Genomic DNA, 19,941 nt, shown 5'->3' with positions numbered 1-19,941 from the left:
CTTAATATATGTTCACTCAGCACAACATGGCTGCACCAACAACTACCCCATGTTACAAAACAAGGCAAAGAGAAGCAGAATAACTCTCCCTATGCCCCAGGAGAAGTATGACAGAGGTGCAGGGTAAGAGGGTTTCTGGGTCCCAGCCACCTGTTTCACATTCCTCTTTCACCTTCTTTCTTCCTGGGTACGGTGAGGCTCCTCTGATGGAAGGTAAGATGGCTGCCATCCTTCAGTTATCACAGTACTGTACCTTTAGAATGGACAGCATCAGCACTGTGATAACTGAGCCAGGGCAGCCTGTCAGTCACTGTGTCGGTCAACGGCATCCTTTCTGGTGGTTGCATTACTCTCTCTGAAGGCTCCCCATGAAGTGAAGACTAAAAGATCCCCTTCTGGTTGGAGACGTGAGGAGGCAGAAGAAAAAGAAGGATCAGAGCCCAGCAAGTGGTGAGGCTGAAATATTAAAAGGCCCAGTTGAATTAAATTAGAATGAAAGATGAACACATGACTTATCCATATTAATGAGGATGAACAACTGCATGATTAGGTTTTCACTCTGATAATACATCAAATATGCAGTAAGCCTCCAGCATATTTCTCAGCCTATCTCTTCCATGCATGGATTCACTGACTGTGCCTCCCTGACATCAATCATTGATTTTATATATATACTGAGGAACTACTACGTTCTAAAGCCCTCTCCTAGATGTTCAGGAAATAAAGATAACTAAGACATGATTCCTGTCTTCAAAGTGCTCATAACCAAACATGACAATAATACTTCATATCTGCCAAACATTCAAAACTGCTCTATATGTTTTCTCATTTGGTTTTCACAAGACGCTATGGGGCTGGCAATGAATTATTCATTAATTCATCAAAAAAGGATTCTGGAAATAGATTAGATATTATTACCCCACTTTATAGGCAGAAAAAAAAAAAAACTTAGGTGATTTGCCAGAGATCATGTATTGCTAAGTTATGGCGAACCCATGCCCAGAACCATGTCAAATGAGTGAACCCAGTGCTTTGTTTTCTCTACCCTACCCTAGCTGTCCAACTCCATCAACTGGATATTCAGTTTACACAATTTACACAAACAAAAGGATTTCTAAAAACATTTACTTTTTTGTTTTAGTTTTCTCAGTAACTGAGATCATGAAGCAGAAACTAGTGGGGCTTTATAATTAAGAAGAAAAATGCACATTAGCAAAAATGACTTTCATTCCTCTTGCTCTGAGTGCTAAGAATGTACTCAAATTAGTAACATTGATATTTTTCACTATAGTTTATGTCAATTCTATACTTATGGTGATACTGACAACCTTCAGAATACCTTTTTAAAAAGTAATAACATACACACATCACTTGCTTTTAAATTATCTGTACCTTTGAGACGTACTCTGAAGTCATTTTAGGGATGATTCTTCCTTTTAATAAAAAGTACAAAAGATTCTGAAATTGGAATTCAGGCATCAGAATATCAACTTATTAAAACCATGATTCACTTGGGTTTTTTCCATGTCATAAGGTTTCAAGTTATTTCAATATGAGTGGAACTTGACAGATACTTGAAAAATAATTATGTTTTCATTAGGCATTTGCTCAATTTCAAAGACTCATTATATGCATATTAGATATTAGCACTGTACTTCAAATAAGTCAGGTAGATGAATCAATTCTTTAGATTAGCAGAAGTCAGAAAATAAAAGTACAGTGAATCTAACTCAACTATTAACTTTATGTACTATGAAAATGACCTTATCTTCAGAAAAGCAACATCCAATGAAACAATCCACCTACACAAATTAAAAACAACATTGCCTAAAATGCAAAAATATCTAAAAATTAAGGAGGTCATCATCTAGGTCTTAGCCAACTGTAATACAGAGTTGAAACACGAGAGGGCAACGAAGATTTAAAAAAAAAAAAAAAAATCACAGTTGGATCCCATAACCTAAGGTTCTTGGAAATAGTTGCACATTTTTACCCAAATTATAAACATCTGCTACGTGAACAAAGATACTGTGATTATTTTAGAGTAAAATTTTAGATAGCTGTTCCACTAAAAAGGATAAGAAGATTACCAACTAATATTTATTGACCACAATTCTGTCAGCTTTGGAAAACTGAATACTTACCCTGAAATACTGAAGGTTGGGTAAGTATGGAGACAAATAAATAATCCTGACATATTCGTAGTTATTAGACTGTTCTTCACCAAAATATTAGTGTGATTCAATGTCTAAATATGAAGTATAAAGATGAAGGAAGTGTACTGCAAAGTTGAAATTCACTCTATTAGCCATCACCAAAACCCATGCAACAACTAAACATTTTTGGTAAAGTAAAAGATACTTCCTTTTTCTCCTTATTTTTCTCTCATTTCATTTTTTTTACCTAAATTAGAAAAAAAAAGAAGCCAAGCATCCCTAATAACAAGCAGCAAATTGTCATTATTCTGTGAATGGTTACTTAAATTAATATTCTCTCAGATTCTAAAGCAGTTTCAAGGAAGAAAAATATGGGTTTTCAAAACGTTATTTTTAAAATAAATGTTTCAAAAATGTGTCTTGCTTTTTCTTGAAAATGTTTATAAATGTGCATTTTTGAAGATTTAAATCCATCAGAAATATTTCTTCTTCAACATGTTTCGTCTAAGAACTGAACTGTCTAAATTTATAAACAAGTGACTACAGGTACTCATGCTACAGTAAGAAAAAATAACTGCATACTAAGGAAGAGAGAAAACAGTGATGTAAAATGCTTTCTTCCAGGACCCAAACTGATTTTAAACTACTTCTTCTATGTTAAAAATGATACAACTAGGAACAATTTCTTCATAACGCATATACCAAATATTATCTACAAAACCAGGCACTTACAGAAAACTGGCACACCAAAGAACTTTTAAAATAACGTGGAGTACAAGGCCAGGCATGGTGGCTCACACCTGTAATCTCAGCGCCTTAGGAGGCTGAGGCAGGAGGATTGCTTGAATCCAGGAGTTCAAGACCAGCCTGGGCAACATAGTGGAAGCCTGTCTCTACAAAAAATAGTATGAGCAGGGCCAGTTGTCCCAGCTACTTCGGAGGCTGAGGTGGGAGGACTGCTTGAACATAAAAGGCTGAGGCTGCCATGACTGCACCACTACACTCCAGCCTGGGTGACAAAGACCTTTTCTCAAGCGATCAATCAATGTGGAGTACAAATAAAAGCACAAAAAACATGCTACATCCCTCATATTTATAAACTAAGATGAAAATATTGTTTTAAACCTTTGAATATCTGATTATATATTAAATAACTGAAGGCACCATAAGTTGTTGGCCAAGCAGAATATTTGAAAATACTTTTAAACTATAGTTTAGTGTATTTAAATCCACTGGTCTTTTAACTAGTGTGATTTGTTTTCCAATTTGAAAATTATCATCTAATTCAGTGATACTATATAAAATGGCCAAATTTGACCACACTGAGATGTTATAAACTGTCAGCAAAAGTTGCTCAAATGTCCACTACTGCTTTGTCACAAGTACAGAGAATGTATACTTGCATTTTATTGCAAAACTTTGCTATACTGAGTTTTTAAAAACTAATTTGTGCCAAAGATTGATGAGGTGGCAGGTTACAGAATTTTTTTCTCTTTTATGGAAAAAGAAATAGGCAGAAAGGCAAGAAAATGTCAAGGACCACCGCCCTATACAAAGTTAGCCCCGATTCTCAAAGAGAAGCATTAACTGAGAGTGATTAGAGAAGAGGTGTCATCATTTTACTGACTTTGAGCACTGGCCCTAATTAATCTCACGCTACGTAACTTTATAAGGTCCATGTGGATGAAAAAAAAAACCCTATGGACACGGTGACAAAGAGAAGAATGAGCTTTCTTCCTCATGTTGACCAAGAGTTTAGTCCAAAAAGGCTCCAGGAGACTAAAAATTTATAAATACATGACTGGCCCATATATTACATTATATGGGCCTCTCCCCTTCAAACATGTACTCAGCACAAATATTTTTAGTCCAACTGTATACTCCACAGTTAATTTACTTTCTGATTTTGCTCTACATCACATTTCACCACTCTCACCGCCTGGATTTTAGATTTTATGGTTTGCTCACAAGTCAGTTTTATATGCCAGCTAACTTCGGAATGATCCACCCCTGGCTAAACATCTCTAAAAACCCTGATGGTCTCCAATTAATCTATGATTGCCTTATTACTACAGCACTTCCATTTGAAAATGCTGGGTCCCAGATTTTTCAAATTCCCTTAATGGACAGCTAAAGGGGCCAATACCAAAGACTTGCAATGACCTCCAATTCTACAGCCTTGGGCTGTTCCAGGAACACAATTACACTCCACTTCCCTGCAGAAGCTTCTATTCCTACATCTGTAAAATGAACACATTTCTACTAACTAGTAACACATGTCACAGTGGCACTGCACTCATTAAGTGCTGTGTTGTATACTGCAATTTAATTTGGTGCTGTTTATATCTTATTTCCTCAAGTCAACAGGACTCTTTCTAAAAAAGTCAGAAACTGTTTTACTCATGTCCCTTCACAACACTTAGTGGTCATTTCCACAAAATGCTAGCTCAACAGATACTTGATTGATTAATTGATGAACCTCTCCATTTCTCAGGGAGCCTCTAAACAGTTATCAACAAGAGTATGTTTAATTCCAGTCTCTGTCTATATGGTCTTAGGTGAGGTGTTTGGCAGTTTGTCATCGATAAAATAAAGGGATAGCACCGAATAGCTCCTAAGTTCCTTCCAGTGAAATTTCTGAATCTCATTAGACAAAACAAAACCCAAAGACAGCACTACCTCTATTCATGTTAGCATTATACTTTTTTTGGAGGAAAGGAGTCAGCAGCCTTGTGGGCCCAAATGCCACCAGTGAAGCCGTGATTTGGTGGGGAGGGGGACAGAAAGTAGATGAAGCAAAGAAAAAATAAATGGAAGTGAGTGACAGATGAGTAGAATCACTAAAATGCCACCAGGTGTCACAATTGTTACTTTGCCACACATTGTTTTCCGGTATCTTTTGCTATGTTCAGGATCCTTTTACAAAAGCAGCAATAGCCGGGTATGTGGGTATCCCAATTTTCCCATGACACCCCTGCTAGCCATTCTAGAACCCTGGACTTTTACACTGATATCCCTAATGTAACAGTAATAATGTAATACTCGGGGTCCCCAATCATCACATGGAACACAGCAGTGGAAAATAGAAACACAAACATGAAATAACAATATTTCATACAGTCACCACTTTTGAAATTAATCCATGGGGTTAGGCACAGTGGCTCATGCCTGTAATCCCAGCAGTTTGGGAGACCAAGGCGGGTGGATCACCCGAGCTTAGGAGTTCAAGACCAGCCTGGCCAACGTGGGGAAACCCCATCTCTTCTAAAAATACAAAAAATCTGCCGGGCATGGTGGCGCACACCTGTAGTCCCAGCTACTCTGGAGGCTGAGACAGGAGGATCGCTTGAACCTGGGAGGTGGAGGTTGCAGTGAGCCAAGATCGCGTCACTGCACTCCAGCCTGGAAGGCAGAGAGAGACTCTATCTCAAAAAAAAAAAAAAAAAAAGAAAGAAAAAAAGAAAAGAAATTAATTCATAGATGAAAAGGAGTGATGCAGGCCTGAGCTGTCCAATGAAGTATATAATGCAAGCTACACATGTAATTTTTAATTCTCTAGTAGCCACATTAATAAACAGGTAGAATTAATAGCATATTCATTTAACCCAATATATCTAAAATATTATCATCTGAACATGGAATCAACATAAAGTTAATGGGCTATTCTACTTTTTTGCATTCTTTGAAATCTGAAGAGTACTTTGCACTTACATATCCCAATTCTAAATTTTCATCAAAATACTTAATTTGCGTTTGGATTTCAAAACACTTAGTTTCAAAAGTAGATGCGTAAGCTCAAGTATGTTTCCAAATATAAATAAGCTTTCCAATAACTAAATCAAGTTATCAAAGTCTAAAATTAAATAAAATTTAAAATTGAGTTCTTCCTCACCCTAGCCATATTTCAGGTGGTTAATAGCCACGTGGCTAGTGGCTACCATATTAGGGCAGATATCCCGTCTCTGTCACCTGGATTCTTTTAAACCTGAACCAGAGTAAAAGATGTTACCCCATCAACCAGAAAGTCATCTTACAGCACCCACCAAGTGCTCAAATTATACCAAGTATTTTCTGCTCCACTTCCAATCTTTAAGTTGTCAACACTTCAGTGATTATCGTTTATTAGTCAGCCCTTCCAAAAGACTGAGTATTTTAGCTCAGAGAGGAAAGCATATCTCAATTCAGGGACTGAATGGAGACACTGAGTGAGACTCAAAGACAAGGAGTTAATTTCCAAGGTAGAGGTGGAAAATCCTGACCTCCTTACTTCTTTGTCCAGGGTATCAGTCACCTACAAAAGTTACAATTATTGTTTATCACAATTATTGTTTATGAGCCTCTCAACTTACAAACTCACAGCAGCTGTCACTGCATCCTCAGGTTCTCTGTCTTCAAGTGCCCTCCTAGCTTCCTGAAACAACCTTCTCTATCTAGAGCAGATTCTGCAGAGAGGCCCCTCTTTAATTCATATTCTGAAACGTGCTTGTTATTGTTGACGTACACAAACTTATGAATAATTCAATAAATGAATCTTGAACCATCCTATTTATCATTCAGTGGTCTAGGAACCCAACTCTAGAGGAAAGCTTTTCTGAAATACACGGTAAGTATCCCCCAACCCTCCCCCAAAGGAACCAATTATGAACACTATACAGTCTTCTCTCCCTTCTCACTCCCCATGTCAAAGTTCATTGTGTTCCTCCTGCAGCTGATTTAAAAGTTGATCTTTTCAAGGAGCTGGATTCCTAAGGTAGTTCTATTTTGAGCCTTCTTCCTGTTCTGAAGCTAAAGTTGGAAGGGCTTAGGTGGTGATGTCATGGAAGGGAGACTGTTGGTTTTTATAGGAGGGTCTTCTCTGGCAACTCTGGGGATGCTCAAATGGGGAAAACTCAGAGTGTTACTTTTGATCTTTTCCCCCCTCCTTCCCTTTATAGAATATCAGCTATTCCTTAGCCAGCAAGAAAACAAGTTCAAATAAGCCTGCAAACAGATTTACATATTTTACATGCTAAACATCTAATAAATGAAAAGACTGAGAAAAAGAAAAATGCCTCACTGCAAGGAACAGAGGGTGACAACCTCTTTCTCCACCCCTCTCCCCAAATATCTATCACAGGACAAGGGGCAAAGAGGAGGGGAGGGTCGACTGGTAAGAAGAATAAAGGGATTATAAAGCTAGGAGGCTTTTAGAGGGAAACGCTGTTGAAATATTCAGGACAGAAGGAGACCCTTGGGTCCCTGCTCTTCCTCTGTGTTCTCCTCCCTTTTGGAATGGTTAGACTTGGGCTGGGTGTGTCTTCTGCTTGGGAGGCGTTTTTTTTTTGGCGCTGGAAAAGCAAAAGGGGCCAGGGTGGGGCCTGGGGAAAGAAAGCCAGAGACAGGCTGCTTAGGCCTGGCTCTGGGTTAAGCTTAAGGGGAAAATAAAGGGGGCTACGGAGGGACAGCAGATTCCATTAGAAGACCCAGAGGGGAATAAAAAACAGCGCACTGGCCAAAGGGGGTCACTTCTCTCTCTCCCTCAACCTAGGCCCAGGAGCTATTTGCTGGTTGGTGAGGGACAGGTCCAGAGGGAAGAGAAAATCCCAAAACATCTGCAGATCACAACTTGCCGGGGGAAAGGGGGGCTGGGGACAGACATGCCAAATGAAATCAGCAGGTGAAAGCAGCAATTTTTGGCCAATGCTGGGATTGCGGAGGGGACTAACTAAGAACCCTGGAGAGCAGGGGATTCCCTGGTTTCTCAGCTCACCTCTCCTTCAAAGCAGGGATAAGCACAGGTGTGGTCTTTCTCCAGGAAGGTGGCAGCTGGCGTGCGGGTAGCAGAGTGAGGGAAAGAATTCCTCGCACAGGAAGGCAGGGAGAAGCCCTGGGGTCAGCTGCGGCCAGGAGCCGGCGTCTCCGCCAAGTCCCCTCCCCCTTCCTGAAAACCGACCTGGACCAGCACAAATTACAGCAAAGCACCCCTCTCCCCAATAATGTTTCTAATAAAAGAAACAGACTCTCATGCCTATATTAAAAAACCACGAGCTCTAGCTGAAGGAAATAAACAGGTGAGCCCGGGTAGAAGCGGGAAAACACTGGGAATGGGAGAATGAAGGGGGAGAAGGCGTTCCCGAACGTGCAGAGAAACCGAGGCTTCCCCGCCCTCCCTCCACCCTCCTCCCCTCCGGCCGGGGAGAATCTGCGTGGCAGGGTGCAAGCTAAAAATGCCACTGACGGACCCCTCTTCCCGCCCCGTGCCCGTTCGCCCTCCTACCCCAGACTCCAGCGTCCCGGCCTCGTGGTAGCGCCCGGTCCCCGGCGCCGCGCGAGGCTCGCCCTCTCTCCCGACCGCCGCCGCCGCCGCGGGGACTCCGGTCTTCCTCTCTCCTCCCTCCCTCCTCCTCCTCCTCCGGCACCGCCGCCTCCTCCTCTTAGACTCCTCCCGCCGGATCCTTCATGTAAACAACATCCAGGCTCTATTTACAGTCGCCGCCGGACGGCGAGGGACCCACGCCAGCACCCTGGACGCGGGCGGGGGCGGGGGAAAAGCGAGTGCGCAACATTTACACACACACCCCGCCCCTCCGCGCCGCTCCCCTCCGGGGGCCGAGCCGGGCGCCCGGGGCTCCCCGCGTTGCCACTGACACCCCAGCGAGGGCCGCGCAAAACCGCGGAAATGCCCATGGGCGAGGTCGCCCCGCTACCCCTCGGGAAAAACACACGCACGCGCTAACAACAACAAACCCAGTCCGGCAACACCCTCGGAGTCGGTCCCGGAGTGCGGAGGCCCGGCCCGGCCCGCCCCGCGCCGCCGCCCCCGCGCCCCGCCGCCTACCCCGAGGTGGCGAACTGCGTGCGGTCCCCGGAGGAGGCTGAAGGCAGGCGCTAGGCGCTGGGCAGTGGCGCGCCCTCGGCCCCCGGCGCCGCCTGGCCCGCCCCCAGACCCCAGTGCGGATGCCTAGCGGGCCGAGCCCCACGGCTGCGTGTGCGTGTGCGCCGCGGCCAGCCTCGCCGGAGCCGCTCTGTGCGCCCCACAGCTTCCCGCGCCCCCAGGCCGGCTCCGACGCGCCGCGAGACGGGGCCGGGAGCGCAGCAGCCAGCGCTCCACGGCGGCGCACGGGCGCGCACTCGGACGTCCACACTCTGCGCCCCGAGCCCCGCGCGGCCGCACGCCCCACGCAGCCCGCCTCCCGCCTCACGCCTCACGCCTCCCGCGGGCGCTCGGCCCCGCGCGTCCCGCCGCCCCCGCGCCCGGCCGCCGCCCCCACACCCACCTGCGCCCCCGGGGGTCCCGGGCCCCCCTTCCTTTGTTCTTCCCGCTATTTGCATGAGGATTATCTAATGACGCAGCAAGGCTCGCCACAACGTGACCGTCGCCATTTTTCTGTTTTTATTCTATCTCTGCCATGTGATAGATGGCGGGGGGGTTGGAAAAGGGAGAGAGACGGGATTAAAAAAAAAAAAAAAAACTTCCGGGTCTCATGACCGGGAAGGGAGAAAAACAAAAGGGAGACGAGACACAACTCTAGGGGAAGGATGTGTGTGCGTGCGTGTGTGTGTGTGAGAGTGTGTGTACGTGCGCGCGCCCTCCCTCCTCTGCTGGGAGAAAGGAGGCTCCGGCAGCGGACAGGCAGCATCCATCCTCCCACCCTGGAGACCAGTGGCTCCGGTGGGTCCAGCTCGCACCCTCTGATTGTGGCGGTCGCCCGTCCTGGCCCCCCCACGCGCCGCGGAAGCTGGGGGAGCTGTCAGCCTGCTCCCCTCCTCTGGCTGCCTTCACTCGCCTGTCCGCCCCAGAGCTCGCTTTCCCTCCCGGGCGGCTGTACCGTTGTGGGCTACGTTCAGAGAAGTCCCACTATTGCCATGAGCAGGGACATAATAGAGTTTAAAGGCCGCCGTATTTTCTAAGTTTTAAAACAGTTTGCTTCGACGCTGTTGTTTATGACAACCGCGTGGCAACACCAGGCACAATCTAATGTTGGTTCCAATCCTTCCCCTCTTTCTCTACCCCCGCTTTCCCGCTTTTCCCAAAGTGGGGCACACCTTGGTGTGGTCTTCAATGGGGATTGGTTTTGTGGGGATGGACCATTCACTACGGATTGATTGATTTAAGAACCGTTTATTTAAATAAGTGGTGTTCAGGGTCAGAGGATTGTTTCAGAAGACAGTTGCATAGAGCAAGGTGGATTCGTGTTACACTGATCTTTTCACATTCAAAGGGAGTGATAGACATTTCATTCTTTCCGAAGTTCACAGTTGCTGAAAAAAAAAAATATTTGGGAACTCTGCCACTGTTTTCCGGTGAGATACAGAATTTTGTACTCTTGTTTACTACTGGGTTCCCTTCAGGCACTTTCACTTTTGTTTTTCGTGAGTTTCCTTTCTGGTTTTTTTTTTTTTTTCCTCTATTTCTTAATTCAGAGCAGAAATGGACTTCATAGTTGAGCAGGGTTCCTGGCTTTTACAGGGAGAGAAACGGAGGCTCTGAGTAGTGCTAGGAGTTGCTCTAGGGCACACATTTAATTAGAGCCCAGCTTGGATTGCGCCCTGCTCACCTGTCGTTTCTCTTAGGGGTTGGCTATAGAGGATGGGGTGGGGACGGGACTCACGGAACATCGCTATGTGCTTATTGTGAATTATTTTTATTAGATTCACAGAGTTGACCACTCTCCCCTTTGTGCATCCACTGTATGGTTTTTACATTTATTTTCTGGTGCCTTTCACAGATCAGCGTACGGCACAGTTGCTGTATCTCCCACTGAGGGTAAGCTTTGAGGCCAGGGCCATGCCATACTCATTTTATATCTCCCATATTTAGCACCATGACTAGCAATGAATGAGCAAATGAAGGCCTGAAGAGGATCTTTTCCATAATTCCATCCTAGGAAATTCCTTGCATGTTTCTGGTGAAGGTAGAACACTGGAGATGCTTTTTGATTCTTACACCTTTGCAGACCATTTTTGGCAGTCTTCTTTAGTTACAAAGCCAGGCAAAACATGTTTTGCTTTTCTCAATTTTTTAAATCAACTGCTTCCCCCCTCGCCCCGCCCCGCCCCTCGTTTTACCATATTTGGTTCCTCTTCTTTAAATTCTTTCTGATTCATATGAATAAATTAGTTATGCCAACCTTTGCACTTTGTGAGTTGCTTTTGCTTTTAGACTCCAAAAGTTTCATAAAGTTTAAGGTGTGATTTAACCTGGTGCAGACTGGAAGCAAATCATCATGGGCAGACAAGACTCTGATTCTTCCTGGGATCACTGAACTGGGAGGCTGGCGGTTGAGCAGGCAAAAGAGGGCTGTTGAAAAGATGTTAGCATCAGGCAAAAAGTACACGTTTACCAAAAACAACGACAACAAAACAAACAAAAAACAGAATAACTGCCGTATACAATTACAGCTCAGAGGAGGATCTGGATTGTCACAGATCAGTTCTTATACATCTGGACTGATAAGGTTCCATCGCATATCTGAACATGATCTACATGTATTCCTCTGGATGGGGTAAATGAAATTGGTATGAATGATTGTAACATCTACAACCCATATGTTTAATCCTTGATAACAAGAGTGTGATAGTAATTTAAGTATATCATCAGTTTGCAGTCAAGGTGGAGACGAAGTCTAATTATATATGTAAAGTCATTTGTTCTTTTGAATACAAAACTGAACAGAAAAAAAAAGAACATGGCTCAAAACATATAGTTATAAGAAATACCTCCATACCTCTTGTCTTACACACATGTGCACTCACACATTTTTAAAAAATCAAACTTTAGTCTTCTGAGGTACCATGTAGTGGCTGATTAAAGGAAGTTCTTATAAGCACCTCACCAGTCTTCCTCTCTCCAATATGTACTTGAAAATGACAATTCCTGGAGTCATGGTGAGAGCATAGACTTTGGAGTCTGGTACTAATCTCAGCTCTGCCAATTTGTTAACTGTGTCAGTCTGGGCAAGTTATTTATCAGTTGCGATTCTTAGTTTCTTTACCCATAACATGAGCATTATAACAGCTAGCTCAAGAGTTTTTAGAATTGAAGTGTAATCAAAATGTATTAAGACATATGTAAAGCACCTAGCATGATACTCGGAAAATAATCTTCAATAAAGGGTCATTATAATAATTTTTAAACTGCATTTTATTTACCCCATGCACTTCCCAGAATTATTCTTTCCCTTTTGGCTGCCTGACCTTGGAAATTCAATAAACCTACTATTAATGAAATTTCTGTAACTATGAAGATAAATCAGAATAGTTCCTGGCCTCAAAAAGTTCACACTTCAGCTTTGGAAGAGATACAGATACAAGGAACTAGACTGATACTGGTAACTGAAAGAGAAGACCACTTTGTACCAGTTTATGATGATCTACCTGAGATGTATTTAATTAAGATTGGGTTTTTTTTAAGATTTACTAATATCGACACAATGATAAAGCTTGTGGAAGCAGGAAAATTCAAGAAAAAAAATCTCACATTTTCACATAAATGAGGAATACTATCTTTAAAACTCCATCTAGTCAGTATAATTCCTCAGCTTTAAAAAACAATTTTCTGATCCATTATAAGAGGCAAGCTTCTTTTGCGTTCATGTGAAAAATATGCCAGGTTGTACCTTTGAAGTAATGTTGGAGAAATGTAGTTAATAGGAAGCACTTCTGGTTGTTAATTAATTAAACCACTTTAATCAAGAACTATTTTCTGAGAAACTTATTCCCAGCCCTGGGTGGGGTGCTAAAGAAACAAAGATGATGAAGATAACAGACTTTGCCCTTATGGAACTCATAATCTAAGAATCAAATGTTTATTGATTACCTACAGGGGATGCAATAGTGAAAGAGATACTGAGCTTAGTCTATTGAGAGATTGATATATACACATATCTTTCTAGCTTCCTCAAGAAGTATGTGATTGACACAGGATTTGGGCAAGACACTCAGTATATATATGTGTGTTTATATATATATATATATATATTTTTTTTTTTTTTTTTTTTTTTTTTTTTTTGAGATGGAGTCTCGCTCTGTCAGCCAGGCTGGAGTGCAGTGGTGCGATCTTGGCTCACTGCAAGCTCTGCCTCCTGGGTTCACGCCATTCTCCTGCCTCAGCCTCCCGAGTAGCTGGGACTATAGGCGTCCACCACCACACCCGGCTAATTGTTTGTATTTTTAGTAGAGACGGGGTTTCACCGTGTTAGCCAGGATAGTCTTGATCTCATGACCTCGTGATCTGCCTCCCTTGGCCTCCCAAAGTGCTGGGATCACAGGCGTGAGCCACCGCACCCGGCCTGACACTATATTATGTATATATAAATATATTCGACGCTCCACCAGAGCTTTTTTTTGTTCCTTAAAACAAAGAGTAGGCTGGGTGCAGTGGCTCACGCCTGTAATCCCAGCATTTTGGGAGGCCGAGGCAGGTGGATCACGAGGTCAAGAGACCATCCTGGCCAACATGGTGAAACCCCGTCTCTACTTGAAAAAAAAAAAATTAGCTGGGCGTGGTGGCATGTGCCTGTAGTACCAGCTACTCAGGAGGCTGAGGCAGGAGAATCGCTTGAACCCAGGAGGTGGAGGTTGCAGTGAGCCGAGATCACGCCACTGCAATCCAGCCTGGCGACAGAGCAAGACTCCATCTCAAATAAAACAAAAACAAAGAGTAGCTCTTGAAAGAATAGTTTGGTCTCTGTAGCCCAAGTGAACCTGGGAACCTGGGAGCCTTGCTAGCTTTAGGCAGAACTGTGAAGTGGGTTAAGTTATTTTCAATTTCCCTCAAATCTGAACTATTGAAATAGCTTTCTGGTCTCTCAGTTCCTGTCCTTCTGAACTCTGTTTTGTTTTCCACAGGCTACTACAGTGATTCTAAAATGCAAACCCTGTTACACTGTTCCCCTGCTTAAAAAACTTTCCTGGCTCCCCATTATCTGCCAAGCATGACACACAAGACCCTTTGTGATCTTGCTCTGCCAAGCCTTCCAGCCTCATCCTCCATCACACCCACAGGAAGAGTTGCCAGATTTATTAAATAAAAATATGAGATGCATAGTTAAATATAAATTGCAGATAAACAATAACTTTTTGGCATAAACATGTCCCAAATATTGCATGACACATACTTAATACTAAAACATTTCCATTGTTAATCTGAAATCCAAATTTCAGTAGGCATCCTGTATTTTATCTGGCAACCCTACTCATGCCAGGCTGATTGATTAACTTTCCAATTCCTACAGTCTCTTCTTTACTTTGCAGGTGCCTGATAACCTCTACACCATGTCCCTTATCCACATGATATTCTTTGCTACTTCTTCAAAGCCAGGCATGGAGTTCTGGAACTCTGTGGGTGTGAGCTTGGAATCCAGTGTGCCCGAGGATGGGCCTCGCCACCTGTGTGCTTTGTTTACTATCTGGGCTTCTGCCCCAGTTCCTGTTCACCCTTCCCATTCTCCCTCCTGGAACTGGATTTCTGCCCCGAACCCCAGTTTACTTGGCTGGAGCCCACATATAGTTTTTCACCCTTGCCAGCTCTTTCTCTGGGACTTTGGGTAAGAGCCTTCCTCCCAGCTGCTGGCTGGGCTTGTGATCTAAACTGGATGGATCATTGAAACCTGCCACAGATGCTGCTACCTTTTTGCCTTGCTTGCTACAAAGGATGGACAAGAAACTCAAATGAAATCAAGTTTGTGAAATAGTTTGTAAAGTGTAACATCTCTATTATGGTAGTTTAACTTACAGACAAAGTTCAAGCTCTTACTGGTATTGCACATGAAAGCCCCACTCTGAAGTGCCCCAGATTCCTCGTTTCTGCTCGTGCCTAGTGATATATGATGCTGAAAATGATGTGGAAAATGTCCAAATGTTCTCGAATTTTGATTAGTACATTCTGCCACACTGGTTATTGCATTATGGATGGAGATGGAGAATTGCTTGAACCCGGGAGACAGTGGTTGCAGTGAGCCAAGATCGCACCACTGCACTCCAGTCTGGGCGGCTGAGCGAGACTCCGTCTTAAAAAATAAAAAAAAATAAAAAATAAAAAAATTGTAATCTTATGAACCAGAACATACGTCTTCACAACTGAAACCAAAGTCTCACGAACTATGTCTTATCCTAAGTCTGTGTAATGCACTCTGATATTTTCTATTTTATTTCATTTTTTTAAAAATTGGTCAACCCATCAAATTAATTTTATAACTCATGAATGGATTGTTACTTGCATTTTCCCAGACACTGATATGCACTATCTAATGAGATTCCCTATATTAACCAACTGATTGGGACAATTGTTAAATGTAATTGTTAAATGTTTACCTCATTTGGTGCTAGGTCCATAGGAATCACCCTGCCCACTAAAGGAGTGAGGCCACCTCACTGAGGTAAGTCACAGTTGTTCTCACTGATAAGATCAGAAAGCACAGTACTGCAGCCAGACTTTCAAAGCTACCTGAGGTTAATATACATAATTCCTGGCTGGGCCATTTTTAAAAAGGGATAGCTGCAAAATTACCACAGCTACATTTATCTTAGAATAGAGGGATATTGTTTGGGGGCAACTCTTTCTTAGACTGTTTAAATCATTCCTGGTTAGGTTAAAGAGACTTTTAGGTTTCTGAGGTTTCACATCAATTTCAGAGGTAAGCAAACATAAAATAAAAGCTCTCTCACTGCTGTGATTTTGTTTTACTCTCCTTTTCCCTAAATGGTGAGCAGATTAGTCTAATATTCAGATTTCACTCTAATAGCCTGCTTTGACAATCTGGGAAACACTAGATTCCAAAGAAAATAAGGAAATATATATACATATATGTATATATAATTATGGTCCAAATGGGAGTGGAAAGAATACAACACATGTAAGGAATTCTTTTGTTACAGGTACTCAGTCTAGTCCTCTTCTGCCCATCTCCTTCCCCTAGCACGTCTTCCCTAACTTACAGCTGCCTCATTCTTTTTTTCCTTCTGATAGAGTTTTGCTGGTTTTGTTGATCTTGGAAAGATCAGTTTCAGCTCAGTGGTGCACAAAAACTGGATTGGAGAGAATTTAAGAGAGAATAATAGGAGAAGAGGAATTAGAGACAGCTAGTATAGACAACTGGCTACAAGGGTTACAGAGAAATAAGAAGGTAACCAATAAGGGAAGTGCTGTCAAGAGGAGATTTTTGTTTTTGAAATGGTTGACACAACAGCATGGTTGTATACTGATAGAAATGATCCAGTAGAGGAAAAATTGATGATGTAGGGTAGACAGGGAGGATTTGCTGGTCTAGTGTTCTTTATTCTGCGAGAGGGGTGAGATCTGATGCACAAGTGGAGGCTTTTGCATGGCTGCACCAAGAGTGCTTCCTTACTGACAGGGAGAAAGGCAGGGCCTAAAGCCGTACCCCTGCATGGATAAGTGTGCATGGTAAGAGTGAATGGAAGTTCTCTTGTGATTCTTCAGTTTTTTCAGTGAGGAAAGAAGCACAGTCGACAGCTGAGAGTGAGGATGGGGGAGAAGAGAAGAACAGAGATGAAAATGTCCATGAATAGAGTAGGAGAGTGAAAGGACCAGGGAAATACAGGACATTTGCTGGGAAAATAGCAAGGGCCTACTTAAGTTCCTAGTGATACCTTTAAAGTAAGACCAAACAGCTTGGTGTGTGTGTGGGTGGGTGGGTGTGTTTGTCTATCTGTCTGTCTGTTTTCCATCTATGACCAGCTCATGGGTACAGAAACAGTATGGGTGGAAAGTTGGATTTAACTGGAGTTGCAGTTTTGCCCACCAGCATGGCAGAATTAAAGTGGTCAGGGAGTTCAGGGAGTGATTATACAGATCGACTCTGAAATTTAAGCTGGTTAAAGATGGAATAGAGGGCTTCAAATGGCTATGGCAGTTAAGACAGAAATGGTGCCTCTGATGTGCCTCCCTTTGGTCTTTGCATGACTGGCTCCCTCTTGTGGTTCAGTCATTCTGTGCTCTCACCCTTTTAACTGCAGAGGACTTACGTTGTTTTCTTATTACTTTCTTTTATTTATCCACCCAGCTATGTATGCTGTGTGCTCTGCTTTACACTATTAGAATATAAGCTCCATGAGAGCAAGCACCTTGTCAGTAATGTTCATTGTTTTATAGCCACAGCACTTATTTGACTTATTTGGCAGAGTGAAGACAACAAGTATTTGATGGAAGAATGAAGAATGACTAGGACATGATTATAAGGCCTTCGCCATCCTGTGCATGGTCTTCTACATGTGCTCCTGTTTGTCAGTTTTCTGTTTCTAACCTCCACCAAGAGAAAGAAGATGCTTCCCCAGGGTTAGGGCTACTTGCTAATCAATCCACTCCAGGTCTCCCTCAAGGCCTTCCAAGGCTCTGGGGAGGAGAACTCAAGGAGAAATTTACCCCAGAGTTACTGAGGCACCAGATGTTTCAGAGGCCAGCCAAAGAGGAAGGAGGTGTCATAAAGGCATAATTGCTTTCCATTTTGTTTTGAATTTTTTTTTTTTTTTTTGAGACAGGGTCTCGCTTTGTCACCCAGGCTGGAGTGCTGTGGCACAATCATGGCTCAATGCAGCCTCAACCTCCTGGGCACAAGTGATCCTCCCGCCTCATTCCCCCAAGTAGCTGGGACTACAGGCCCATGCCACCCTACTCAGCTAATTTTTGTATTTGTTTGTATTATTTTGTTCCACCATGTCACCCAGGCTGGTCTTGAATTCCTGGGCTCAAGCAGTCCTCTTGCCTCGGCCTCCCAAAGTGCTGGAATTACAGGCATAAGCAACTATGCGTGGTCTATTTTGCTCATTTCTTACTGGGTTGTTTATTTTCTTATTGCCAAATTTTAGAAGTTTTTAATATATTATGGATGCAAGTCCTTCATCAGATGTATGTTTTGCAAATATTGTCATTTCTCAGTGGTGTCTTTTGAAGAGCAGAAGTTTTAATTTTTATAAAGTTTTAACTTGTCAGCTGTGTCTTAGATTGTTCATGCTTTTTCTGTCATGTGCAAGAAATCTGCCTAATCGAAGGCTGCAAAGATTTTGTCCTGTTTTATTCAAGTTGTTGTATATAATGTGAAGTTAAGGTCAAATTTCATCTTTTTGCATGTGGTTATTCAGCCATTCCAGCACCTTCTGTTGAAAAGACTATTCTTTCCCCACTGAATTATTTGGCACATTTCTTGAAAATCAATTGAACCAAAGTGTGGGCCGCACAGTGGCTCATGCCTGTAATCCCAGCACTTTGGGAGGACGAGGAGGCCAGATCACCCGTGGTCCAGAGTTCAAGACCAGCATGGCCAACATGGCAAAGCCCGTCTCTACTAAAAAAAAAAATACAAAAATTAGCCAAGTGTGGTGGCACGCATCTGCAATCCCAGCTACTCAGGAGGCTGAGGCAGGAGTATTGCTTGAACCTGGGAGGCAGAGGTTGTAGTGAGCCGAGATTATGCCACCGAACTCCAGCCTAAGTGAGAGTGAGACTCTGTCTCAAAAACAACAACAACAACAGCAACAACAAAAGTGTGAAGTCTGCTACTGGACTTTCTAGTCTTCTATTTATCTAAATATCTATTTTTCTGTCTTTATAACGCTTTCTTCATTACCGTGGCATTGTAGTAAGTTTTAGAATCAGGTAAATCCTTCAACTTTTTCTTTATCAAAATTGTTTCGCTGTTCTGGATTCTTTGCACTTTCATATAAACTTTTTTGCCACATGAAAGTTATTAGCTTATTAATCTTCTTATGAAAAGTCCACACAGTGGCTGCAGATAACGTCATTGCAGCATCTTTATTCCTTTGGCTTTTTGCCAGCACCACCATTGGCCTTTGCAGTCCCCCTGACTTTCTTCGTTCTGTTCTTGTGTTCTTTTTGAGGTCTTTTCCTTCTCATCCAAGCTATGTCTTGCAAGTCTATGTTTGGCTTCATTTTTCTTTGCATAATCCAAGGAATCATAAATCATGTCAAAGCCAGTTGTCTTGCCACCACCAGAATGAGTTCTGAATCCAAATACATTCCCACCAGCAATATATGAGTTTCTCCATATGCTGGTCAACACTTGTTCACTTGGTCAATCTTTTTTGTCTTAGCCATTCTAGTAAGTGTGTAGTGGTATCTCATTTTGGTTTTAATTTTCATTTTTCTGATTACTTATGATGTTCAGCATCTTTTTAATTTTGAGACAGAGTCTCACTCTGTCGCCCAGGCTGGAGTGCAGTGGTGTGATCTTGGCTCACTGCAACCTCTACCTCCTGGGTTCAAGTGATTCCCATGCCTCAGCCTCCCAAGTAACTGACATCCAGTGTAGTCTTGTACATTTTGGATAGTTTTTCCCAAATTTCTGTGTTGGGTACTGATAACTTTCCAGGGTGAAGGACATCAATGACCATTTGTTCATCTCCCAAATTTGTGTGTTGGGTACTGATAACTTTCCAGGGTGAAGGACATCAATGACGATTTGTTCATCTCAAGGAGTTGGCTGGTCATAAACTTCCCGATTCAACTAGTTACTGTGTCATTCATGATGATGATCAATCCTTAGGCAGCCACTTCCATATAAAATTTAGGAATAGCTTGTCAATTTAAAGAAAAAAAGGCTGGACATGGTGGCTCATGCCTGCAATCTCAGCTCTTTGGGAGGCCAAGGCAGGAGGATTGCTTGAGCCCAGTGGTTCAAGACCAGCCTGGGCAATATAGTGAGACCCCTTCTCTAAAAAAAAATTTTTTTTTTAATTAGCCAGGCATGGTGGTGCACACCTGTAGTCTCAGGTAGTGGGGGTGCTGAGGTGGGAGGATTGCTTGAGCCCAGGAGTTTGAGACCAGCCT

The 19,941-nt window shown here is 42.9% G+C and overlaps 1 non-coding gene and 1 pseudogene across 1 annotated transcript; both read right to left on the bottom strand.

Annotated features, from left to right (window-relative positions):
- Nucleotides 1-223: 223 nt before the first annotated feature.
- Nucleotides 224-298, bottom strand: MIR101 (microRNA mir-101). The gene has a single exon (NR_106556.1). It is a non-coding gene; the product is annotated as a microRNA mir-101 (primary transcript).
- Nucleotides 299-18,906: 18,608 nt separating this feature from the next.
- On the bottom strand, nt 18,907-19,638 carry LOC100972884 (small ribosomal subunit protein eS24-like; annotated as a pseudogene).
- Nucleotides 19,639-19,941: the final 303 nt, after the last annotated feature.

Source organism: Pan paniscus, chromosome 1 (genome assembly GCF_029289425.2).
Source record: "Pan paniscus chromosome 1, NHGRI_mPanPan1-v2.0_pri, whole genome shotgun sequence".
NCBI classification, from domain to species: Eukaryota; Metazoa; Chordata; class Mammalia; order Primates; family Hominidae; genus Pan; species Pan paniscus.
This window is presented reverse-complemented; position numbering and strand designations above follow the sequence as displayed.